Raw genomic sequence first — 14073 nt, 5'->3', positions numbered from 1 at the left:
GGTTCTGTTTAAAACTTATATGAGTAATAATTTCACCCAAGTCTGTGGTCCGAGGAGCCATGCAGGACTTGGGTTCTGTCTAAAACTATGAATAGTTGCCTTAAGTATTAATTTCCCTTAGTCTGTGGTCCGTGGAGCCATGCAGGACTAGGTTCTGTTTAAAACATATATGAGTAATAATTTCCCCCAAGTCTGTGGTCCGAGGATCCATGCAGGACTGGGGTTCTCTGTTTAAAGCTATGGATAGTTGCCTTAAGTATTAATTTCCCCTTAGTCTGTGGTCCGTGGAGCCATGCAGGACTAGGTTCTTGTTTAAAACTCTATATTAGTAATAATTCCCCCAGTTGTGGTCCGAGAGCCATGCAAGACTTGGGTTCTGTTAAAATTATGGATAGTTGCCTTAAGTATTAATTTCCCCTTAGTCTGTGGTCCGTGGAGCCATGCAGGACTAGGTTCTGTTTAAAACTTATATTAGTAATAATTTCCCCCAAGTCTGTGGTCCGAGGAGCCATGCAGGACTTGGGTTCTGTTTAAAACTATGAATAGTTGTCAGTAGCCCAGCAAGCAGCGGATAATCATGAAAGAAAACGTGTGCTAAGCCATTCTCATTAATAATAATATCTTCTGAGGTTATTTACATTCCATGGTCGAGGTACAGCTTTTTCATCTAAATCTTCTAGGTAATAGGCGCCTATTCCGGCCACGGATGTGACACGGTATGGTCCCTCCCAATTGGGCCCCAACTTGCCCCAAGAGGGGTTCTTTGCGCTGCCAAGAATCTTCCTCATTACGAGATCACCTGGCCCCAGAGGCCGTGGTTTGACGTTAGCATCATACCCTTGTCTCAGCTTCTGGTGATAATAGGCCACATGAATCATCGCTTTTTCCCTTCTTTCTTCGGCTAGGTCCAGACTCCGTTCCAATAACTCGTCGTTATCGCTTGGGGTAAACGATCTAGACCTCAGTGTGGGAAAGTTGTTCTCAATCGGGAGCACGGCCTCAGCCCCGTAAGTCATCGAGAAGGGGGTCTCACCGGTCGATCGTCGCGGCGTCGTCCGATAAGTCCATAAGACATGGGGGAGTTCTTCTACCCATCTCCCCTTCGCCTCGTCCAACCTCTTCTTCAGTCCGTTCACTATGACCTTGTTCACGGCTTCGACCTGCCCATTTCCCTGAGGGTAGGCGGGGGTGGAATATCGATTGATGATTCCAAACTCGCGGCAATACTCCCTAAAGTTTTTACTGTCGAACTGCAGACCATTGTCGGAAATGAGTGTACGCGGGGTCCCGAAGCGGGTGATGATGTTCTTCCAGATGAATTTTTGGGCGTCCACGTCCCTAATGTTGGCCAATGGTTCAGCCTCCACCCATTTAGTGAAGTAGTCCGTTCCGACTATTATGTATCGCTTGTTCCCTGCGGCCTTGGGGAAGGGTCCAACTAGATCAAGGCCCCATTGTGCAAACGGCCATGGACTCGAGAGGGGGTTGAGAACTCCTCCGGGTTGGTGGATATTCGGGGCGAATCTTTGGCACTGATCGCATTTCTTAGCGTATTCTTGGGCCTCTCTCTGCATGTTCGGCCACCAGTACCCCTGGGTAAGTGCCCTGTGCGCCAGCGATCTCCCTCCGGTATGACTTCCACAAATCCCCTCGTGTAACTCCTCAAGCAGAGATTCGGATTCTTCCGGGTGTACACAGAGTAGGTACGGTCCAGAATAGGAGCGCCGATATAGTTTGTGGTCCTCTGACAGCCAAAACCGAGGAGCATTCCTTCGTATCTTCTCGGCTCCCAATTTCTCTTCCGGCAAGACGTCGTTTTGAAGGAAGTTCTTTATGGGATCCATCCAGCTGTGACTCTTTCTGATCTGATGGACTCTGGCAGGGCCTTTACTGATGGGACTTGCCTGGGCTAGATCTTCAACCAGGATAACTCGCGGCAGATTATGTGCCGAGGACGTGGCGAGAGTGGCCAGCGAGTCCGCATGGGTGTTGCCACTCCTGGAAATGTGTGTCAGATTGAAGGACTCAAAATTCGTCTGCAGCCGCTTGACTTGTCCCAGATACTCTTGCATCCTAGTATCTCGGGCTTCCAGCTCACCCATCACCTGTCCGACTACCAGTCTGGAGTCCGAGAACGCTTCTATCATTTTTCCGCCCAACCTTTGAACCATCGTCATCCCTTGAAGTAAGGCTTCGTATTCGGCTTCGTTGTTCGTAGCCGAGAATCCGAGCCTTAATGATTTTTCAATGGCAGCACCGTCCGGGGATATTAAAACTATCCCAACTCCTGACACTCTCTGATTGGCTGCGCCATCTACGTAGATCTTCCAATGCGTGTTCCTCCCTGTTGAGATCGCACCAACCGACTTCCCATCCATGTCCCTCTTCTCGGTTATTGTTTCTATGGAGGGCTCAGCAAACTCCGCTACCAAGTCTGCGAGGACCTGCCCTTTGATGGAGGATCTGGGCATATATTTTATATCAAAGGCTCCCAAGAGCGCACTCCACATGGCGATCCTTCCTGTATAGTCAGCGCTTCGAAGCACTGCTCGGAGGGGAAGCTGAGTCAGAACGATGACCGTGTGCGCCTGAAAGTAATGAGGAAGTTTTCGGGTTGCATGCACTATTGCCAGAATTGCCTTTTCTAAAGGTAGGTATCGCACCTCGGCCTCATGTAGTGATTTGCTCACATAGTACACCGGTCGCTGCACCCCATTATCATCCCGTATTAGTACCAGGCTTACAGCGTGGGGAGCTACGGCGATGTAGGCAAACAGCACCTCATCTGCCTCAGGGCTGGACATGATGGGTGGTCGGGACAGGTAGTCTTTAAGTTGCTGGAAAGCCTGAACGCAATCCTCCGACCATGCAAACCCTTTCCACTTGTTTATCAGGAGGTAGAAAGGCCGACATCGATCCGCCGATCTCGATATGAACCGGTTCAATGCCGTAATCATACCAGTGAGCTTCTATACTTCCTTCGGATTCCGAGGTGCCTGTAGGCTATTAATGGCTTTGATTTGATCGGGACTTACTTCTATTCCCCTGTGGGTGACCATATACCCTAGGAATTTCCCAGACCCGACCCCGAATGAACATTTGGAGGCATTCAGCCACAACCGGTGCTCCCTTAATATGGTGAAGATTGTTCCGAGGTCCTTCACGTGCTCGGACGCCCTTCTACTCTTGATGACCATATCATCTATATAAATCTCAATAATCTTGCCCAGTTGTGGTTCAAACATCCGAGTCATCATTCTTTGGTAGGTTGAGCCTGCGTTCTTTAGCCCAAACGGCATCACCTTGTAATGATAGTTTCCGATGGAGGTCATGAAAGCCGTTTTCTCCTGGTCCTCTAGCGCAAGGGGTATCTGATGATAGCCTTGGAAGGCGTCCAGGAAGCTCATTCGAGGGTGCCCCACGGTTGCATCCACCAATCGATCAATTCGGAGTAGGGGGAATGGGTCCTTTGGGCATGCCTTGTTCAGGTCCGTGAAGTCTACGCAGACCCTTCATTTCCCTGTCTTCTTCTTTACCACCACCGTGTTTGCCAACCACTCTGGGTAAAAGACCTCTTTGATAGCCCCCGCTCTTTTTAGCTTTGCCACTTCGTCTTTTACGGCACTAACATGTTCCTTTGAAGGGCGTCGGGGTGGCTGCTTCTTCGGAGTGGAAGAGGGGTTGACGTTCAGGTGGTGACAAATAAGGCTGGGATCGACGCCCGGGGCGTCGTAGGCTTCCCATGCGAACACGTCGACATTTTCTCTAAGAAATCCGACCAGTTCCTCCTTTTCTTGAGAGGGCAATTCCGAGCCGGCCAGAAAGAACTTCTCCGGGTCGTCGTTGACAGCGATTTTATCTAAACTTTCACACCCTATCTCCTCGGCCAGTTCGTCGTCTTACTCTGCCGAGGCGGCTGATTGTTATAAACTTTCAGGGGCCGAGGACTCGGCATGGGGCCGATGTAAGACGGCGGCCACCATACACTGTCTGGACACGGCCTGATCTCCTCGGATCTCTTCCACTTGTCCTTTGGATGGGTATTTCACCTTCTGATGAAGTGTGGAGGTTACGGCTTCCAGGACGTGGATCCATGGCCTGGCGACTATCGCGGTGTAGGGTGAGTAAACGTCGACGACGATAAAATTCACTTCCACCACCTCCGTCCCAGTCTGTATGGGTAGTCGGATTTGTCCTTTTGGCGTAACCATTCTTCCCTCGAAGCTAAGAAGGGGGGAGTCATAAACTGCCAAATCTTCTGGCTTCAGGTTCAGCCCCTTGTATAGATCAGGGTACATTATCTCTACTGCACTTCCCGAATCCACCAACACCCTTTTCACGTCAAAGCCCCCAATCCTCAGAGTGACCACCAAGGCATCATCGTGAGGTTGAATAGTTCCTCTCTTATCCTCATCCGAGAACCCCAGTATCAAAGAGCTTCCCTTTTTTGACCTTTTGTGTTCCCTCTGCCTGCTCCCGGAGGGGAGCCGATCAACAGCTAACACCCTGGGGATGGGTGGTCCCGTTCTTCCTGGTGCAGCGAAGATGACATGTATCGTCCCGGTGGGTGGTCTTAAGGTCACGTCCTTTCGAGGTTCTTGTGTTGCTTGGCCGGTGTGGCCGCTCGATGGGTGCAGCAGGTGACGTAACTTTCCTTCTCAGACCAACTGATCCAGATGTTTCCACAGATTCCTGCAGTCCTCGGTAGTGTGCCCATAGTCTTGATGATAGTGGCAGTACAGGTTCTAGTTACGTTTGGAAGGTTCTCCAGCCATCTTTCCCGGCCACCTGAAATAGGGTTCATCTCTTACTTTCTCCAGTACCTGTTGTACGGGCTCTCTGAATATGGCATTCACTGTTTGCGGGTTACTCTGCCCAGCCTGTCGCGAAAAATCTCTCCTCGGCTGACCATGATTGTGCCGTTCCGACCTGAAATCATTTGCTTTGGGGTGGATAACCTTCTCCTTCCCCCTCCCTTGCAGCTGATCTTCCTCCACTCTTTTGTACTTGTCTATCCTATCCCTCAACTGATCAACGTTGGCAACCGGTTTGCCAGTGAGGGATTTCCTTAAGCCATGGTCGGTGGGGAGGCCGCTTTTGAATGTGCTGATAGCGACAGCATCGTGGTTATCATCCAGGTCATTATATACTTCCCAGTATCTATCGGAGTATACTTTCAGAGTCTCTCCCTCGTGCATGGACAAGGACAATAGCGAACCGAGGGGCCTGGGGACTCTGGTGTTGGTGATAAAGCGAGAGCAGAAATCCCGAGTGAGCTGCTTGTAAGAGCTTATGGAATTTGTCTTCAGGCCGTTGAACCATCTCATCGCCATTGATCCCAAGCTGGACGGGAAGGTTTTACACATAAGGGCCTCATTTTGCGAGTAGATCGCCATCTTTTGGTTAAATTGACTCACATGCTCTACCGGGTCTGATCGACCGCTATAGATGGCGAACGCCGGTTGGTTGAACCGTCGAGGCAGCTCAGCCCCTTCAATTCTATACGTGAAGGGGGACCTTGAAACCTGATCCAACGCCTTCTTCATGGCGTCGTTTCCCGAACCCTTACTAGATGGGCTCTCATACTTCCGCACAGGGCGTAGTTCCTTTTCGTAGGTAAAGGTTTCACTTGGGGGGGTCCTTGACCTCCGTCGGTAACTCACATCCTCCGCATTAGAGGACTTGTCTGAGTCTGAAGGAGATCGCCTTCGCTGTGCTCGTCGTAGCTTCCTCTTCAGATCATCTATCTCTCGCTGCATGGCCTGGTGACTATTTCGCTTCTAGGACACGTGACTACCTATCTGAGTGTGACTCTGGCTTGTCCGGATAGTATGCACACTTCCCTCACGATTTCCCCTGCGGCCTAGGTTGACGGGATTATTTTGCCTCTGGGACTCGACGGGTTGTGTCTGTTGGGAGTTAGCCTGGTGAGGATTCTCCTGGTGCGGACCTAGTTCTGCCATGCTTGACCGTTGTGCTAGCTGATGCTCTAGTTCTCCCCACAGACGGCGCCAATTGTAGTTGCACGATTTTCCTGGCCCAAATTCGATTGATCAGGTCCTGGCCCAAAGCGCAACCCACAATAAATATTTGTAGAGGATGGGTCAAAGAACTTGGCCTCAGCGTGTCTATTCAGTCTGATGCATGGGCAATATGGTTGCAGAAAATAAAGACATGAAAATGGATCTCTCCCGTATAAGTTTATTTCTTTTAGTTCCTCATACCGAAATTTTCGTCCCCCTCTTTAAGGGACTCCACTACATTATATAGTTCCCTTCTCTCATCTCAACCCTACACTTGTTGACTATCTAAGCACATACTTGAGTGGCTGTCCCATCAGACGCCTTCATCTCTCCCCATGTGAGTTGCAAAGGCCAAGGCGGTACTGTTCAGGGGTCATTTCCTCATTAATGCGGCCAAGAGGGTGGTTGAGGCGCAATTAATGTGGTGGTAGCTCTCCATAGGATATTTTGGATTTTATTCATTTTATATGTTGGGAGGACGAACCGAAGTGGCTGGGGAGAGTTCCTCGTCTGGGCTTCGTGATGTCCGAGGAGGAGTTACTCCTCGGACAGGTTTCCTTGGCGTTTATGGGATTGAGTAATGCTTCATACGTGGTTTCTCTTCGGACAGGACGCTCCTCGGACGGGCCTGAATTTGGAATAGCCCATTATTTCTGAGCCGGGCCCCACAAGTCTCATTGCACTTTCTGGTACTATTCATGAGTCTCACTGTATTATTTCAGCTACTTTTTAACTTTATCTATAATACTTTCAGCAAATAAATTTTAATTTCAGAAAATAAACGAATTTCAAACAGACTCTAAATAGAAGGATTATAAGACTTAATTGAATTCAAACATAGTTAGAGGATGTAATTTGTTATTTAGCATTTTTTTTAAATGATTTATATATGAGGCGCTCATTTTGTACCCGTTTGGGTACAGCTAAAACAGACCCAGCGTCTGCGTTTTGGCTTCTTTTTTTTTTTTTTTTTTTTTAGAATGTGCACTGGCCCTTTTTTGCTTTTCTAGTGGATCTTGTGCCACTGTTCACAGGACCTACAAACTTTTTTTTTAACGAAACTTTTATTAAAAATGGGTTCCACAGTATTATTCACACATTTAAAAATTATTTTACTACAGTATTTTAGTTTTTAGCAAAATAAGCGATATTCAAACACACCCTTAACTTTGAAGTAAAATATTTTTCGGAAAATGTTTTCCTATTTTCATATGTTTGTTTGCATATAAAATATAGTCAAACCTGTAAAATATTTTCTATTAACTATAAAATCATTCATAAAAAATCATAAAATATTTTACAAAAATACATAATAGCATTCCATAACCATATGGAATCTCTTCTCCCAGACTCTGATTCTTGCACCACTTTTTTTTTTTTTTTTCTTGGAAACAAAAATTTTGGGAATGTTACGAAGCTCTCAGTATTGTGTATGTGTGCTTAAAAGCTTCGAATTCGATGCCTCAAAAACTCAAAACAAAAGTCGAAGCTTCTCCAATGGGATGGATGAGCAGTACGGCACAATTACAAAACGCCCTTTAAAACTGCGTGTCGTCGCTCTTTTTTCTGAACATCATGTCGTATTGTTAAGTGCTGCATGACATTGGACTTTTTTTTTTCTTTTTTTTGCAGTGCGTTAAATTCCAAAAGAAAAATTTTGGCAACAAACTTGGTTGTAGTATAAGGACAACTCCACTTAATATCTTTTAGAAAAATTTTGGCTACAAACTTAGTTGTAACCTAAGGTACTACTCACTAAAAAGATTAGCATGGCAACATATTTTGAAATTCAACCGTTAGATTGAATGTTCTTTATATTTATAACACACATGTTAAATTCTTGTCAATAGAATATTATTTACTATTTAATTTATAAATTTACTTTTTATGCATAATTTTAGACTACAAAAACTTGAAATTTAAACATTTGATTAATAACGTAGCTATTAATTTTTTATTTTCTAGAAATTTAGTAAGCGTGGAGGATATAAGAAAATGAATTTAATAGTGAAATTGTTAAAATTCACATCTAATAAAAAGATATTAAGTAGAGTTGTAATCTTATATTACAACCAAGTTTGTAACCAAACTTTATCTATATCTTTTTATTGGATGTGAAACAAGTCTACCATTAGATTACATGTTCTCCTTATATCATCCATACTTGCAAAATTTTCATAATATCAAAAATTAATAACTATGTCATCTATTAAATGTTTATATTTTAAGTTTTTGTAGTTTAAAATTATGTATAAACAATAAGTTTTATAGATTATATAGTAAATAACATCCAGTTAGCACGAAATTTGACATGTGTTAAGAACATAAAGACACATGATTCAACAGTTAGGTTTTCAAAATATGTAGTCATGTTAATTTTATTAGAGAGAATTGTAGTTTTAGGCTAAAACCAAGTTTTTAGCCAAACTTTGTCAAATTACAAATTACACCATATAACTATCCCTAAAATTCAATTTAGACATGTGATTTCTGATTTATTTCTTTTAGTCCTATAAACTTTCTTATGTGTTCTAATTAATCCTTTCATCCTGTTTCATTACAATGTGTAGTTAAATTTCTTGAAAACAACATTTTTTTGCTAGTTTTTCAAATTTCAAAAACAACATCATTTTAGGAGCATTCTCAATGACAACTTACTTTTTTTTTTTAAGAAACCAATAGCAACTTACTTAATAAGATGGATTGAAGGACTACATTGAATAAAAATCAAAGTTAAAAGATTGAAATGAATAAATCAAAAATTACAGAACTGGATTGAAATTGGACATAATTAGAGGGTTTAATTTGTTCTTTAGCATCTTTTTTTAAGTAGTTTATATATGTGGTTTAGATTAATTTTTTGTTGAAAACTTATTTGCTTATTTTACTAATGTAGTAAAATTACAATTATACTAAGGAAAAAAAAAGTTATAAAAAGTTGTATGTAAACAAATAAACTAAAATGCATATTCATTTTCAATTATTTGACTACACGTCGTTTATGGTTTTGGTCGTTTAGGTGGCATGTGATGAATGTTCTCTTGATTTACTCATTTGTGTCATTAAGTGCGTGTTTGTTTTTCTTTTTAACTAAAAAATTGTAAGTGACACGGTCAAAGTTTACGTCCATTTTAATTTAACCCCTTAAGTTTAAAATTTGGGATTTATACCCTAAAGGGCCCAAACATTATGAAGCATTGGGAAAAAAATCATTTTGTCCATACTCAATACTGATGCGTCCATTAAATACCACCTAAACTTGTCATGTATGTTTACAAATTTACAATACACACATATTCAAGTGTCTTGTAAGGTTAGCAAAAAAAAAAAAAATTGTCTTTTAACTTAGTGGTATAGACTACTCTTCTTTATTAGGATTGAGGAGAACCAAGAGGTTGAAATCTATTACTGCCTATATTGATAATTATCAAATTATCAATATCAAAAAGAAAAGCTTTTCCAGATTTGGGATCGGTCTGTCGATACTAAGTACAAGGATGTGGTGTGGGCTAGGGGGTGGCATGCATGCTATTAGCCTATTATGGTGTTGAAATCACTATAATTTTTTTTTTTTGAGATTGGAAGTTGAGCCCTACCAAACATGGGACTGTGTTCTTGGTGCTCTTCTTAATAAGAACATAATCAGGAGGGGAAAGCCCTAGTCCATTTCTCTAAGGCAGAGCTAGCTAGTACTGCTTTGAAATCACTCCTCGTGAAATAAAAGTTAATGGTTTCACACTTTTCACTCATCAAAAGGAGGGAAAGCAAAAAAGTCATCCAAACCAAGCGTACAATCGGGCTGGGCTTGCCATCGATATTGAATCACTCATGACACGGCCGAGTTTTCTCCATCTAATAACTGGGCTAAGGAGTTGATCATCCAAACCAAATGGTCATTTAAGTTGGGCTTGCCATTAATTAACACCCAATCACTTATCTCAAGCCACATGTTTTCTTCCACGTAAACTAAACCAAATGTTGTTGAGCCGTACCCATAAGTGCCCAGAGAGAGAGAGAGAGAGAGAGAGAGAGAGATTGCAGATTCTCGGGCAAAGGAAGATGAAGAAAGTAGAAAATGACCTTCCAAGTAAGTAGGCCTGCAGGGACTATTTACTAGCTAGGGTGGGACGCTATCTATGTATATATATAGACTTCATTTTAGGGTGGTCCAATTCTAGTTAATTGCTCTCTTTACCCATCATGGCACAACACTCAATACACATTGTGCTCCTCTTGTAACCTCATATGCTCGTTAAGTTTTCTAGCTTCTCTGGAATTAATAATGTTTCAGTAACCTTGTTTATCGGCTGAAGTTACTGAAGTAGTTGGAAAAGGTTTGAAACAATAAATCTGTTTAGGATTTCGATCATCCATTGCACGGAATTTTTAAGGTTGAAGTTGGGTTATCATTTGATTTGAGTGTATTTTAAGTTATATTAAGTTTGGTTCTAGTGTTTATATATATTTAAATTTTTTGATCGGAACAAAAGGAAAGACGAAAATATATATAAAGGCATGGATAGCAATGCCTACAGCAAATAGAACATTTTTGATTTTACCATATTTTGCGTGTCCTCAATCTCAACTGAGTTCAGTTTACATTTCATTGATTAACATGTGTAAAGAATTTTACTTTCTTTTTTTTTTTTTGAGAGTCGAATTTTACTTTCTTGAAGCTGAAAAGTCTTATTAGATTTTTCCTAGTTCCTTTTACATCCGTACATACTGGTTTTTGAATCCTGTTTTTAAAGCACCATATTAGTCGTAGTAGCATGTGTACAATAAGTATGTAATAAAGAGTGTAACTATCATTACTCTATCTGAATATATCACATGAAATTACTAAATTATCAGTGATGATGCCGTAAAATTACCAGTGAGCTACACGATCCTCACACGCTTGAAATAGCGACTTGCAAGAAGAAAGAAGTGATCTAACAGAGGGCACTGATGTGGTGCTGGCCAAATACCCTCCGAATGTCAAGTTAGAACTATTCTCAACTCTAGAGTGCTAAAGAGAGGTAAATTATGTGTATCTTGATTTGTGAGGGTATTGGGGCTTTTATAGTAGTAGAAGGTTGGCCTCTCTTCCTTGATGTATAAGTCTTTTCCTTATAGGAATCCTCTTGAACAATCTCAAACGTGATAGACAAGACATTTCCTTGTAGAAAGGGTTTTTTATTAACACACGTATCTTTCGGAGTTCTCCTTGCACTAGGATTCCGATTTCCTTTGGGATACTCCCGCAGTCAAGCGTGTGTAACAAGTATTTTAAATTAGGGTTCCTGCTATGCCCTGGGCTTACCCATTCTCGGCCCATGGGCTAAGATCCGTCAAGCCCATCATGGTGAAGGTCTGTCATCCGAATTTTTACCCCTTCAGCTGCCCCCTTCACCCTATGGTCCGTCATGCTTGGGTGGACGGACTAATAGGGTGACGGTCCAATATTCAATATTCTTTGGGTTTGACGGTTTAGGGCTCTTCAACGATTGAAAGTTCTTTGACGGTTAAGGGTTCTTGGAGTAGACGGTTTTCCATGAGGACGACAAGAACTGCGATCATTTGTTGACAGATTCTTAAGCATTTATGAGGTACAACACGTGTCACGTTTTGATTGGATTTTGTCTCGGATCGAAGCGTCACTTCGTCTTCCGTGCATTTCTCATATATTATACTTCTCCTCCCTCATTTCTCCATTTTTCAGCTAAAACATATTGTCAGAACACCATCGTCAACCTTGTCAGAGAGCTTTCCGTCGAATATCTGTACCCGTCATCTATACAACTGTCGACCTTTAGTTACTTAGACTTGGTGAGTATTATTATCATTTTTACAAGTCTTTCATTTGTGCTTTTCATTTTGTTAGACTTTCATACACACCCGTCAACACTCCTAAATCCGTCAGTCTTAGGTTTTGTCGTCACTTGTAGGCAATGTCTAGTGCGTCAAGTAATCAGTCAGTAGTTCGTGACGAGGCGGATTACGAGGAAGTATACTCGTCTGGTCATAAAGACCAAGAAAGTCCGGGCGAAGAGAGGAGTCCGTCCGCCTCTTCCTCATCCTCAACAAATGAGGATATGGAGATGGCTGAGCTAGAGGATATTTCTGATGACGGCGAGGATCAATCATTGAGATCCATCATTGGTGCTGATGGACTTAGGGAGTTCATCATGCTACCAGAGTGGACGGTGCATAAATTCACATCCGTCATCAAGGAGAAACACTTCAGCACATTTAGGGCCATTTTTCAAATTCCAGACTACATTTCAATCCGTCTACCCTACGTATCAGAGAAATGTTATTACGAGCGGGTAGACGTTGTTGGAGTGTACAAACAGATACTGAAAGCGGGACTTAGGTTTCCTTTAAGTACCCTGCATAGAGAACTTCTAAAGTATTTGGGTCTGTCCATCACCCAAATTTCCCCGAATGCCTGGAGGGTCTTCATAGCAATGGAGATTCTTTATGGTGCTATGACAAACGATGCCAGGAGGCTGACGGTGCGTGAATTTCTTCATTGCTACCGTCCAGATGAAATTGGTAAGTCAACGGGAATGTACAGTTTTGCCAGTAGGAGTCCATTGTTGAAGGTCATTTTTGAAACACCCAACTCAAATAGAGACTGGAAGAGTCGTTACTTCTTCCTAGAGGGTGACGGGTGGATGGGTCGTCTAGGGGAGACGGAATATATGCCCGTCAACACAACCTGGGGAGTGTTAGATCCATCTCGTATGCATCCGTCCTAATATGTAAACTCTTTTATATTTGCTCAGTTATTATGACTTCCCTTTTGACAGTCCGTTTTTCTAGGTAGACGGCGTCCTCAAGTTAGTGTCGAGGAGTTTGGTTTCCTTGAGAAGATTTTTTAAAAGACCAAGCCGGAGGAAAGGACTTGGGCGAAATTGGTAAATCCAAACACCATCCACTGGTATTGTGACGGTCCCGAACCCACTCCTGAAGCCGTCAGATATAACGAAAGAATTCACAGATGTAAGTCTGTTAACCTTTATTTTGCATAAATGGCTTCAACTCAGTTAATAACTTTACCCGTCCTTCTTTGCAGAGATGGACAATGCTAAGAGGAGGGTGCTGATAAAATCATAGGCTGCTAAAAGAAAAGAGTCTGACAAGGTGGTTCCTAAGGGGACGGCTTTGTCGATAAAAAGAAAGCCTCCATCCAAATCTGATCGTCCACTTAAGTAGCAGAAGGTCTCTTTGGAACCCGTCGTAGGTTTGATGGCTGAGGGTGTGAAAACCGTCACCCCCGTAAAGCATGGGTCAGGCAAAGGTTTAATGAAGGCCCCGTCTACAAGCCAAGAGAAGCCTCCTCCTCTCCTTCGTGACGACTCCAAGTATGCCCTAGAGAAGCTTTCATCTATCATTTCGTCGGAGGACTATGAGGATTTGGGCAATCACTCGATGGAGGCAATGAGGGAGACGGGCCTCTTTGCTGTTGCACAGGTAATTTTTGTCCATCGATTTTTGCCTGTCCACTACACTTAGTTTTTGTCTAACACCCTTAACTTGTTTGTTCCAGTCCCTTGTCATGATGAAGGGTCTAATGGATCAGTGCCTTAACCGTGAAGCGGCCCTGGAACGTGTGCGAGCAAAGTCAGAGCAGACGAAGGACGAGCTGGATCAACTCAACAAGTGGAAGTCCACTATAGGGAAGAAGTTTGAGCTTTCTGAGCAAGTTAGGAAAGAGCTTAAGTAGAAGACGGATGAGGCGGGGAAGGCCTTGGAGGTCAAAGAAAATGAGATCCAAGACCTGAAGGAAAAGCTCCGTCAGGCTAAGGAGGTAGCGGTTCGTCAATACTGTGACTCCGACGCTTTATTGACCGAGCTGAGGGACTCATTCCTGCAAGGTTTCGATGACGCCCTCCGTCAAGTTAAGAAAGCCTACCCTGAACTGAATGTGTCCATGATAGTTGTTGAAGATCAAGGCCAGACGTCTGCTTTGCCCGTCGCCTCAGAGAACACAAACGACCTATTTGCAGAGGAGGCGGCTCAAGGCGACAGAGAGTCAGCTCCAGCAAAGAATGCCCAAGAT

Source organism: Quercus lobata, chromosome 10, assembly GCF_001633185.2.
Source record: "Quercus lobata isolate SW786 chromosome 10, ValleyOak3.0 Primary Assembly, whole genome shotgun sequence".
Lineage (NCBI taxonomy): Eukaryota > Viridiplantae > Streptophyta > Magnoliopsida > Fagales > Fagaceae > Quercus > Quercus lobata.
This window is presented reverse-complemented; position numbering follows the sequence as displayed.